Source organism: Cervus elaphus, chromosome 26 (assembly GCF_910594005.1).
Source record: "Cervus elaphus chromosome 26, mCerEla1.1, whole genome shotgun sequence".
NCBI classification, from domain to species: domain Eukaryota; kingdom Metazoa; phylum Chordata; class Mammalia; order Artiodactyla; family Cervidae; genus Cervus; species Cervus elaphus.
This window is the reverse complement of record NC_057840.1, coordinates 39,426,921-39,440,771: the sequence shown is the minus strand read 5'-3', so window position 1 is coordinate 39,440,771 and position 13,851 is coordinate 39,426,921.

Sequence of the window (13,851 nt, the reverse complement as noted above, 5' to 3'; positions counted from 1 at the left end):
CCAACACCACTGTTCAAAAGCATCAATTCTTTGGCGCTCAGCTTTCTTTACAGTCCAACTCTCACATCCATACATGACTACTGGAAAAACCATAGCTTTGAATAGACAGATTTACTCATCTATTTCTGGAAATCACTTATCTCTTTCCTCTACTCCTAAACCATTTTTCTTAAAGCACATTTTTGATTCCTTTAGATTTCTGTGAATTGTCAGGACCTCTGAAAGCTCCTCTAGTAGTTTAATCACAAACTGTTACCTACCTCAGCCTTGTTTCTCATGTTGTAGTTCACCTCTACCCAGGCGTTAGCTTCTAAAATCTTAATATATGCTTCTTAGATCATATACACACACACATTGCATAACTTATTTTAATTTTAGATTTTTACAATTAAATGATGCTATTTAATGGCCATTTGTATGTTTGGAAGAAAATAGCTCTATTAAACTTTATATTAAGGTCTTCCCTGTAGCTCAAATGGTAAAGAGTTTGCCTGCAATGTAGGAGACCTGGGTTCGATCCCTGGGTCAGGAAGATCCTCTGGAGAAGGGAATGGCAATCCACTTCAGTATTCTTGCCTGGAGAATCCAATCCACTCCAGTATTCTCGCCTGGAGAATCCCATGGACTGAGGAGATTGGCAGGCTACCATCCATGGGATTGCAAGGAGTCAGACACAACTGAGCAAGTAACACTAAATTTTATATTATACACACACATACACATGCAAATATCCACACATGTACAAGTGCACACACACTCCTAAACTCAGAATTCTTTTTTCTCTTCTTCCCCCAAACTGCTGTCTCTAGAAGGGCCAGCCCTGCGCTTCGTTTCTGACTTTGAACCTTGGCTGTAATGAAGCTTCTCTGCTGTGTTTAAGCTTTGGCTGGTCTCCTATAGATCCAGAGCCAATTTGAGATATGGATTTGCTCACTGGGACATGAAATCCCAAGGGATGAACTAGTATCACCCACATGGTTTCAGTTGTAATAAAAATCTTTATCATGCAAGGGACTTGGTTTCTGGACTCTCTTTGACTTTCAAAAATATTTTTGCAAGCTTAAATAATGTCAACAAATCCTGAATGGAGGAGACTGCTCAAGAATTATAACCAAGCAATAACGATGACATTAGGCAGGAAAATGCAGATGAGCATCAGTTTTCTTTTATCTCCTCCAGTAAAATCCTTTTAAGAGAAATTTGGAGTTGTGTTACCCTGGAAAACATAGCTGCTTATACGGAGAGATGAGGTCATGTTTTTCTATTGCACCGAGGAAACCCAATTATTAGAAATTCCAGACTTTCTAGGGGACTCTGACTCATGTTTTGAGACCACATTTTATTCAGCAAACCATAATATTCACATGTCCATCTCTCTCTCTGCTGAGGCATCCGGCACCACATTCTACTTGCAAATGTTTAAGCGTTTTTCTTAGAGTAGAATTCTGTGTGAGTCCCTGCCTTATTTCTTTTACCTCCCACCCACATCGTCTGCCTCACAGATGGAGGCAGAAAGTGCACATTAATATTCTTCACTCCCCCAACTGGTGGGTGGCAGAATAAAGTCACACTCTCTAGTCGGGGACTGAAAGTTTTGATCACTACTTTGGTTTTTCCTCATGCTCGCTGACCTAAGTCTCCTTATCACCATCCCCTCCCTCCACCTCTCAGCTCCAACAGGCTTTTGAGTGAACCCTGGGCACTGCTTCATCTCTCTGAGTGGTTACCTCACTCATTTATTTGGTCATCTGTTTAACAAATATGTGGTGAGTATCTCCTGATGTTTGACAGTGTTCTAAGCACAGGAAATAGAGCAGTGATCAGAACAGATAAAATCTCTGTCCTCCTGCAACTAATATCAGGGGGAATTCACACTGCAAGCATGATATGTAATTGTAATATATAATTTGTCATGGGCCCGCCAGGCTCCTCTGTCCATGGAATTCTCCAGGCAAGAATACTAGAGTGGATACCATTCCCTTCTGCAGGGGATCTTCCCAACCTAGGGGTCAGACCTGGGTCTCCTACACTGCAGGCAGATTCTTTACTATCTGAGCTACCAGGGAAGCCTGGTAGCATCAATAATTGGTTGGGAATGAGGGCGATGAGAAAATGAGGGAATGGGAAATGGAGCATTAGAAGCAAGGGTTGCAATTTTACTTTATTTTTAATTTTTTCAACTTTATTTGAGGTATAATTGACAAACATAATTGTATACATTTATAGTGTACAGCATGATGATTTGAGATACATGGTGGAGTGATTATTAAGATCAAGATAATTGACATATTCATCACCTCACATAGTTAACTTTATTTTTTAATTTTTGGTTATGTGAATGCTTAAGTTCTACACTCAGCTACTTTCAAGTATATAACACTGCATTATTAACCATAGTCACCATTCAGTCTATTAGAATCTCAGCACTTACTCTTCATAAAACTGAAAGTTTGTATCCTTTGACCAAAGTCTCCCCATTTTTCCTTCTTACCAGTCCCTGGGAAACCACCATTTTATATTCTGTTTTTATGAAATTGGCTTTTAAAAGAATAGATTCCACATATAAACATCATACAGTATTTCTTTTCCTCTGTCTGACTTATTTCACTTAGCATATGCCCTCCAGGTCCATCCATGTTGTTACGAATGGCAGTGTTTTCTTCATTTTTATGGTTGAGTAATATGCCATCACCAGGGACTTCCCTGGTGGCCCAGAGGTTAAAGCGTCTGCCTGAAATGCAGGAGACCTGGGTTCAATCCCTGGGTTGGGAAGATCCCCTGGAGAAGGGAATGGCAACCCACTCCATTATTCTTGCCTGGAGAATCCCATGGACAGAGGAGCCTGGTGGGCTACAATCCATGGGGTCGCAGAGTCGGACACGACTGAGCGATTTCACTTCACTTCAGTATGCCATCAGATATATATATATATCGGGTTCCATACAAGTTTTAGAATAATTTTTTCTATTTTTTGTCGAAAACACCATTGGAATTTTGACCGGGATTACATTGAATCTCTAGGTCACTTTGGATAGAATGGACTTCCCACAATATTAATTCTTCCATTTCAAGAAGATGGGGTGTCAGCCCATGAATTTGTGTCTTCTTCAGTTTCTTTCATTAGTGTTTTATAGTTTTCAATGCATAGGTCTTTCACCTCCTTGGTTAAATTTATTACTTAATATTCTATTGTCTTTGATGCCATTGTAAATTGGATTGCCTCTTAATTTCTCTTTGATATAGTTCATTAGTTATATATCCATTCATTATATATTTATATATATATGATTATATCATATATATGTGTGATTCAGCCTTTGTAAGTTGTATGTTTCTAGGAATTATTCATTTCTTTGAATTTATTTAATTTGTTGGCATATAATTGTTCATAATAGTCTTTCTGGTTCTTCGCATTTCTGAGGTATCAGTTGTAATGTCTCTTCTTTTTAAAATAATTTTCTTAATTTGAGTCATCTCTCTTTTTTCTTAGTCTAGTTAAAGGTTTGCCAATTTTGTTTATCTTCATAAACAAGCAACTCTGGGTTTGTTGATCAAAAGACTGTCTTTCTAGTCTCCACTGACTATATTTCTGCGCTAATATTTCTTGTTTCCTAGAACCCCCAACTCACTGCCTCTGGGTCCCTCATTGTGTCCTTGCCACACTCACTCACTGTGGACCTAATCCCTAGTTCAGCATCTTCTGTTCCACCCAACCCCTGCGCTGATTCTTGGCAACCTCAGCCTCTGGGTGGACGGTCTACACCACATCCTGGCCTCTTAGTTCCTGCACTTTCTCATCTGCAGTGGTTTTCTTTTTTCTGCACTGGTTAGCCACCCACTCCCATGGCCACATCTTAGCTTTCTGCACCAAAATAACTTTTACAATTCCCTTAATATCTGAAATGCTAATGCCCACGCTCCTACAAAAGGCTTTTTATTCTTTTTTTTAGTTAACTGTTTGAGGAATCCCCACTATAACCATTCTTTGGCCTTATTGTAGTCAATTGAACACCCTAATTTCTCACTGTTCATTAATTCTCCCTAAGCTTTCTTCATTTCTTTTTTGTCCAGCTTAGGTTCTGTGTTGTTGTTCTGTTGTTAAGTCGTGTCTGACTCTTGCAACCCCATGGACTGCAGTACACCAGGCTCCTCTGTCGTCCACTATCTCCTGGAGTTTGCTCAAATTCATGTCCATCGAGTCAGTGATCCCTGCTCAGTCAGTATTATTGTCTTGCAGATGTCTGCTTCTTTTTGGCTATGATGCTGTCTTTTCAGAACTCATCATCTAAAGCACTTTAACACCACCAGTGCTTACACGCTAAGTCACTTCAGTCTGACTCTGTGACCCAATGGACTGTAGCCCGCCAGGCTCCTCTGTCCCTGAGGATGCTCCAGGAAAGAATACTGGAGTAAGTTGCCATTCCCTTTTCCAGGGGATCTTCCCAACTCAGGGATCGAACCTGGGTCTCCCACATTGTGGGCAGATTCTTTACCGTCTGAGCTACCAGAGAGCTTTCCAAATTATCCATGCCTGGGCCCCTGAGGTGAGTTGAACCAGTGTCTGGAGGAGGAGCCCAGGTATCAGTATTTGTTAAACAGCTCCCTGGTTGTTCTAATAGCCAGTCAAGGCTGAGAACTGCTGCCTGGATGAACCCAGCTGTGTTCTGCCTGTGTCTGAGCCTCTGAGCTTCGTCAGAGGAAACCACAACTGAGAAGACTGAATTCCTCTTACATTCTTGATCTCGGACCTCGGGAGGTTTTCCAGTACTGCTGGGACATCTGTCAAATATCTCTATAAGCTCCCTGTGACCCCCTCTGAGAGGACTGTTTTATCCTTTTTCTTTCTTCTCAAATCTTCTTTCCTCCTCTGTCCAATCACACTTAGCTGGTAAATTTACCTCATCCTTCACTGGAAAAGTGGAAACCATCCGATAGGGACTCCCCAATCTGCTCGTTATCCCCCTTCCACATGCTGGGTGTGGTCACTTTAATTCATACTTATCTCATTTGTTTTCTTCTTATTGCCTCTCTGCCATGAGACTATGAACTCTGAGGGGTCATGTTGGTTATTTACTGGTGTAGACACCCAGCACAGGGCCCTGCTTGATAAAGCAGGAAGGAGACACATGAATATTTGCTGCATGAATAAACAAGGCAAATCTTGATGACACGCATTAATACAAAGGTGTAGATCATACTTGCAGCTGTTTTTGTGGCTGGACAGAGGTTAGACATCATTCCAGCAGTCTTGCTTTGCCCAGACTGAAGCGGGTCACATGACTTCCTCATGACCATGCAGATGGTGGATTGCAGAGGTGAACCCAGAACTCTTACATAGCCCAGCCCATGTGGTCAGCTACAACGAGTGTTTGAGCCAGACTCCATTTGCCCATTGATATTTGGCTTTGGGACACAGGGTCTTGTTTTTTGGGCAGAAGATGGTGATGTTGGGTTCAGGCCAGTGTCCCAACTGGCTTGTGTTTCCTCAGCACCGACTGACAGAGGTGGGAATGGCTTCCGGAAGGAGTTGCTGTGGAACAAGGCCAGCCTGCAGACCACAGCACTGAATTGTTCTCACCTGTGCATTCGATACTTGCGTTTTGGAAAAAACCTCTCATTTAAAGCGCTTTGCTAAAAATAAAGTTTCTAAGATACTGAGTGACTTTATGGAAGAAGTACCTATAAGGACTTACACTGTGCTTGTCAGTGTATAATCACAGACATTTTGACAAAGGTACCATTTAAGCAAGAAATAATAGAAAGAGAAACAAAGATATCTCCTTCTTCCACATTAAATTGGCTAAAAAAATCCCAGATTAACTCAAGCAAGGATTATTCCAAAAAAGAGTGCTTTTCTGGTGTGATTTGGCCGACATCTGACAATCCTCAGATGCAGACTTGCTGTGTAGTGATGGCTTTTGTCACAAACTTGAAAAACTTAACTGGAGGAGTGCTCAGTCTTTAATAGGTACAGGGGGCTTTCCCGCATGCATTAAACATCAGAGAGGACTGTTATGAAGTAGCAGTTCTGTTTATCCAATCCCAGTATCCAATTCCTCATGGTGGTCAAACTATGGCCCTTTTAGGGTAACCAACCATCCCAGTTTCCCTGACATTGATGGGTTTCATGGGATGCAGGGCTTTTGGTGCCAAGTTGAAGGGTGTTCTGGAAAAGCTAAAGTGGTTAGTCACCCTAAACACTGGTAAATGTTGGGGAATGGCTGTTTTCTCTCTATCATGAGAAAATCCTTTCTTTAGTTCTGTCCATAGTAAAAGGAGCCATGAATCCAGACTCTGCTCTCTAACCTGCCCAGCATTCATCAGACCTCCTTTGGAGGCTGAAATCAGTTGCAGATACTCTGGCTCTGAAACAGTGTTTAATGTCCTACTAACTCAAGAAAGTGAAAGTGTGAATGGCTCAGTCACCTCAGACTCTTTGTAATCCCATGGACTGTAGTCCACCAGGTTCCTCTGTTCATGGGAGTTCCCAGGCAAGAATACTGGAGTGGGTTGCCATTTCCTTCTCCAGGGGATCTTCCTTACCCAGGGACTGAACCTGGGTCTCCTGCATTGCAGGCAGATTTTTTTACCATCTGAACCATCAGGGTTCAGGGACCATCTGAAATCCCCAGCTACTCTTTTAGCTCTTATCCTGGATTTTCTATAGACCTGGACCCATGTAGGACCTTTGCCTAATGGGAATATTACTGCAATTTTATGTGGTCCAAATTGTTGTAACCCACTCTTCGCATTACTCCCTAACCAGCTTAGAGTTAGACCAGTAATCCAGGTTGGTTAGCCACTATCATTGTGATGATGGGGAAATCACCTGAATGCTCTAGTTCTTCATTTCCACCTCTGTAGACAAAGGTGTGGCATTTCCCACATCTTAAGTGCAGCCTATAATATCTGGGGAGTCCAAGATTCTCTTTGAGAATGGATAGTAAATAGGATAAAACAAATTCTCCCATAAATATTTCTAAAATCCATATTATAAAATTAGATTGTCAAGTCCTGTCTATTCATCTTTTCATACTTGCTTGCCACATCCTGACATTGGGAATGGTTGTCAAAATAAATCAAAATCTCACTGTTTGAAACAGGCATTAGTGATATTAGATGAGAAGAATTTTCCAGACAGTTTTGAACTCTTGCTATGATATGATTTATGCTGAAGTGTTTGGAAAGTTGGCCTGAAGTTTGGCAAATGATCATAAATTGCCTGGAATTATTTAGCTCTGTATGATTGTTTAATTTTTATGAGTGTATGCCTTCTTTCTTCAATTAGATTTTAAGATTATTGGGGCCATTAAGCAGGGGTTATGGTTCCAGAAATTCTCCACAGTGCTTGGGACAGAACTCTGCACACATTGAGTGGGAAGAAGGCTGTGTATATAGTCATTGAGCGAAAGCGTTGTATTTCTCCAAGTATTGGCATTTGTGTTGGTTGGTGGATGGCCAGTCAGCAGAGTGGCCTTGGAGAGTGAATTATGTGTGGAAATAGCTCTAGGTTATGTGAAGAACATCCATTCATTCATTAGGCTGTAATTAACCCTACAGGTTCCCACTGTGGTGTTAACATTGAATAAAAACAGAGACAAGATAAAAAGCTCTTTCATGTTGACACAAACTTGAATAGGCCAGCTATTAACCACTGATGTTGAGCTCTATTTTGTCAAGATAATTTCATGCCTCACTTTGAGGTGAATCTAATATTGGGAATATTTCCTCTACTGCTCAGCTTGTAAACCCACCTCGGGGTATTATGGCACCACACTAAGATAAGCTGTGGGAGAAAAACCAGAGTCATCGTTTTTCTTATTTTTAAATATAAAATTGAACAGATCTTGTGCCAGTTAGTTCTGATTAAAACTTCCAACCTTTCTAGTCTTATATTTCTCATATTTTTAAGTGGAAAGGATTCTAATTATGGCTATGGAGACCTGAGATATTTGTGTATATTATGTCATAGAAGTGCACAGTGTAATTACTATTATTATCAATAAATCTTCTCATCAACAAATCTTAAAACAGTGGAGTCCTTGCATTCCCTTTTAGCAGGGAAGTTGTACATTCTATACTAATGGAGACTACTATGAATCATTTTGACCTACTATGCCAGGGTTGAAAATAGGTTTTTTTCTTGCTGTCACCTCTGATCTATTGGCAGCAATTGATAGGAGCACTGAGTAAGGATTATGAAGCTACCTCTAGACTAGGAGTCAGCAAACTTTTTTTTTTGTAAATGACCATAGTAAATATTTTAGGCTTTTTGGACCATATGGCTTCTGCTGCAACTATTCAACTTTGCCATTGTAGCATAAAGATGATAAGTAAACTCAAGGGCATGGCTATGTTCCAAAAAACTTTATTTACAAAAATGGGTGGCAGTGAGATTTGGCTCGTGGTCCACGGTTTGTCGTCTTCTGCTCCAGACTCAGAAAAGGTAATGGCCGATTAGCTTTGTCTGCTGGGGCATGAGAGTAAGAAGTAGCGTAATGGATATCCTTCCTTTCTTCTCTTTGCGTGTCCACAGCATTCATTGTAAGAGTTCTGATCACAACTCTGGCTATTGATTAGCATGCATAACCTAGATAGATCAATAGAAGTTTTGGATGAGAATTAGCCAGTTATGCTCTACATAAATTAAAACAATCTGTAATCACTTATAGTTCTAAAAGCCAAAGTTCTGGAAATCCAAAGTTTTTTGTTTCAAGTGGCAAAATTTGAACTGTCTCATTTGGCAGTCAAATCTGACTGGAGTGGGCATAAGGCTCTTTATAGTCTGTATTTATCTTGCTCAATGTGGCAATTGATATATCTTATTATTTGATCACAGACTGTCTTCCTAGACTCTTCATTATGTACTAAAAGGTATATGTACCAAATCACCTTTCTGAAATCCAGAAATTTCTGAGAAAACCATTTGACATGGAGGATTTCTGATAAAGGGTTGTGGACTTATAAACACAAACTACTCCTTTTTCTTTTGTGGAAGGAGGAACATCTTCAATATATGCATGTCTGAATAATGATGATAAATTAGTCTAATCAAGCCATTTGACCGATTGCTAGTTAAAATAGTGTAATCAGCTTAATCACCTGTGTTAATGAAGAGTTAAGCTTCTGATTTTAAACCCAGTAAAGCCAGGAAAATAAACATTAATCTTTCCCATAATGACCTTTTCTCTACTCCTTTTATGTAAATACATTTTGACAGTGCTGTTTGGCATATCTATCCATACAAAATGGTGCAGATCTTTTTGGTCAATAATTGGCTTCTACAGTCTTGGGTTACCCCTGAAGGTGCAAACAAGTGTGGTATATTGCAGTGAAGGTCAAGGGGATGCACGAGCATTGAACTGAATCAGATCTCAGGACTCATCAGAACAGAAGTTAGAAGGATTGGACCTCACTCTTGCCCTTCCATTAGGGGTGCTTATCCATAAAATGGGGCTATTGGCACAAGGGTGGAATTGCACATCTCTCATTGTCTTTATATATTTGCCATGTTTTATCTTCCTTTATTCCAGCATTTACTGGTTCCCACTTTACATTGGACAACAATTTCTTAGAGTGTAAGAAAACCCTTGTATCTTCAGTCTTTATCACAGAGGTCAGATGTTTGTTGACCAACTGAATGCTTGTAGATTCAAGGACTTAAAACTAACTGGGGACTCTAATACCATCTTTTCAAATCTTTCTGTTTTATAGATGAGGAAGCTGCTATCTAGAGAGGTTTATTAGATAGTCCCACATACTGGATACTGTTACCCAGCACTTTGCTGACATCATTTTATTAATTCCTACAATAGCTCTGGGAATTAGGTGAACCGTCCTCAGTTTCACAGGTGAGGCAATTGATTCTTGAAAGGTTAAGTAACTTGGTAAAAAGCAGTACAGATTACTAGCTGAATCCAAAGTCTATCTTATTTTAGTGTGTAATTTTCCTTCATATTATAGGATCATGCCTGCCTCTGATGACTCATAGATGCCTCTAGATCCTACTAGGATATTCTGTTCATTTTGATTATATCCACTGGAGAATATTAAGATGAGTAAACATAATCCTTGCCTCTGACAAAGTTTACAGCCTGGAGGAGAAGCAGATGTTTATAACCTAGGTTATTTTTATATATTCTCCCCCTGCCTCCTTGTACAGCTTTCTATAAGATATAATTAACAAATAAAATTGTAATATATTTAAAGTGTACAGTGTGATAATTTGATATACATAGTGGAATAACTACCACAGTCAAGTTGGTTAATTAACATATCTATCACCTCACATCTGTTGTTCAGTCGCTCCGTTGTGTCTGACTCTTTGTGAACCCACGGACTGCAGCACGCCAGGCTCCCCTGTCCTTCACTGTCTACTGGAGTTTGCTCAAATTCATGTACATTGAGTCAGTGACATTATCTAACCGTCTCATCCACGCTCTCTAGGTTTGTCATAACTTTCCTTCCAGGGACTCGCATCACACACTTATCTTTTTTTTGGTGAAGTCTCTTAGCAACTTTCACATGTACGACACAGGATTATCAGCTTCAGTCACTATGCTGTACATTAGACCCTCAGAACTTACTATTCTTCCAGCTGAAAGTCTGCAGCCTTTGACCAGCATCTCGCTGTTTGCCTGTCTCAGGTCCCTGGTAACCACCGTTCTTCTGTTTCTATGAGTTCGGTATTTTTTTAAGATTCCACATAGAAGTGATGTCATATACAATATTTGTCTTTCTCTGTCTGACTTATTTCACTTACCATAATGCCCTCCAGGGTCATCCGTGGCAGAATTTTCTTCCTTTACGGCTGAACAATATTTCATCGGGCTTCTCTGGTGGCTCAGGGGTAAGGAAGCTGCCAATATAGGAAAGCAGGTTCTATCCCTGGGTTGGGAAGATCTTCTGGAGAAGGAAATGGCAACACACTCCAGTATTGTTGCCTGGAAAATCCCACAGACAGAGGAGCCTGTCGGAGCTACAAACCATGGGGTGGCAAAAGAGTTGGACATGACTGAGTGACTGAGCGCTTGTGTATACTATATGTTATAACTTATATATGTATTTATATAAAAAAAAGTTTCTTTATCCAATCATCTGTGATGAATGGTTAGGCTTTTTTGGTGTCTTTTCTGTTGTGAAAAATGCTGCAGTGAACATGAGAGTGCAGATGTCTCTTTGAGATAATTACTTCATTTCCTTTGCATATATATCCAGAAGTAGGATTGTTCTATGTTTAATTTTTTGAGAAACTTCCACACTGTTTTCCGAAATGGCTGTACCAATTTACATTCCCCCCAGCAGTGTGTAAGGGTTCTCTTTTCTCTACATCCTCACCAACACAGCAGTATCTCCTATCTTTTTGATAATAGTCATTTTAATAGATGTGAGGTTATATGTCATTGTGGTTTTGATTTGCATTTCCTTCATGGTTAGTGATGTTGAGCATCTTTTCATGTACATATTGGCCATTCATATATCTTCTTGAGAAAAATGTCTGTTCAGGTCCCTTGTCCATTTTAAATTTTATATTTTTCTATTGAGTTGTAAGAGTCTCTTATATATTTTAGATATTAACCTCTTACTATATATGGTTTGCACATATTTTCTCACATTCTGCAGATTACCTCTTCATTTTGTTGATTTTTTTTCCTTTGTTGTGCAAAAAAATTTTAAGTTAGATATAGTCTCACTTGTTTAATTTTTGCTTTTGTTGCTTGTGCTTTTGTTATCAGATCCAAAAATGATCGCCGAGACTGGTGTCAAGGAAGCTTCTCTTTTATGTTTTCTTCTAGGAGTTTAAAGGTTTCATGTCCTACAGTGAAGCCTTTAATACATTTTTAGTTCATTTTTGTTTATGGTGTAAGATAAAGTTCCATTTCACTCTTTTGCCTGTGAATATCCAGTTTTCTCAACACCACTTAAGGGAGAGATTACCCTTTCTCCACACTGTATTCTTGGTGCCTTTGCTGAAAATGAGCTGACCATGCATGTGTAGGTTTATTTGTGGGCTCTTCATTATATTCCACTGATCTGTTGTTATGCAGATACCATGCTGTTTTGGTTACCGTAGCTTTGTAATACAGTTTGAAATCAGGACATGTGGAGTCTTCAGTTTTGCTCTTCTTGCTCAAGATTACTTTAGCTATTCTGGGTTTCTTTTGCGGTTTCATATGAATTGTAGATTTTTTTCTATTTCTGTGAAAAACTCCATTTGAAGTTTGATAGGGATAACATTAACTCTGTAGTTCACTTCGGTTTGCCATAACCTCTTAACCAGTATATTTGCCTTTTCCCTCATCCACTTACAGCCTTTACTCTGCACAGAACCAAAGTAATTCTGTTGATTTGTAAGAAGATCAAGTCCCTTCTCTGTTCTAAGCCCTCCAATGACTGAACTTAGTATAAAAGCCAGAGTCCTTTCAATGACCAATAAAGCCATTTGCAGTCTGGCTGCTATTATTTCTCGGACATAAACTCTTACCTCTCTCCCCTTGCTCCTTCCATACCAACTGTATTGGTCTTTCTGCTCCACCTTGAACATGTCAGGCACATTCCTATCTCAGGACCTTTGTATTTGCTGCTATTCAGGCTTGGAAGACTCTTAGATAACCTTGCATGGTCTTCTCCTTTATCTTCTGTAGTGAGATTTTCCACTGTTCATCCTATCAAAACTTGCAATCTCTTCTACTCTTCATATGCCTGTACATAATAGTCACTCAAATATTTGCTGGCTATTGAATAAATATATTATTTGGAATGTAACTGGAACTTTGAAAATGTCTAACTGAAGTGTCATAGGAACCCAGGAATCCTTTCTCCTTAAGCACACAGGATTTGTAATTCCTCTGTTTGCTGAGGGTCAAATTTCTCATCAATTGTGAAAAGAAAGATTAGATTCAGCCACACAGAGATACAAATACATTATGCTGGAATTAACCAAAAAATCTATTCTTTAAAATAGTTATAGAACTGGAAGCAATCTGGTTATCAAGATACAAGAAACCAGTAAAATTATGGGCTATCTGGTGAATGGAAAATGATATAATTAAATAAAAATATTTGTCTTGGAAAAAATTAATGATGTGGATTTATGTCATGTTATTAAGAAAACTTAAAAAAATCAAGTTGTTTATTAGTATAAAAAGATTCCATTTTTTGTATGTGTATTTCAAGTTAAGTTTAAGATTATCTTTGTGAGTTTTTAAAAAAAATTTCTATGAGTTTTTCACCTATTTTGTTCCATGGGAGCTCATAAAGTCTATGAATTTCTTCTTAATGTCTTTAATTGCATAAAAGTAGGATAACAAAAGGAACATTATATTTAAGTGTACTTCTCAAGATGTCGAAAGACAAAATTTTGATGTAACTATATATGTATTTTTAATTATCACTCTGAATAATAAGACACTTAAATACAGTCATGCTAAAGTTAAATTTTACTTTCCAGTGACAAATCAGTGTGAAAGCTGTGATAGCTTAGCTTAAATAAGAATATTAAATTGTGGGATGGTCTTTACCAAGGCAACACTCATTCATATTGAACATACAATCAATTTTGATTTCTTTGTGATCACTACAAGTAGTGGAAATCTAAATGTACAAAGGTCTGCCTTTGTAAGTGGAACGAATTACTTCCATAGCTTGCTTTAGAAGATGACAATAGGCTCTCCCAAAGAACACAAGAATTCTTCAAACCTTTTTCTCTTTCTAGATCTTTGATTTTTTTAATGTTATTTAGATTTTTAAAACTGTAGTATAATTTAAATATAGTGAAAATCATCTTAAGGTAGAGTTCAATGAGCTTTGACTAATGCCTAATCCTGTTTCCTCCTACCTCAAACATTTTCG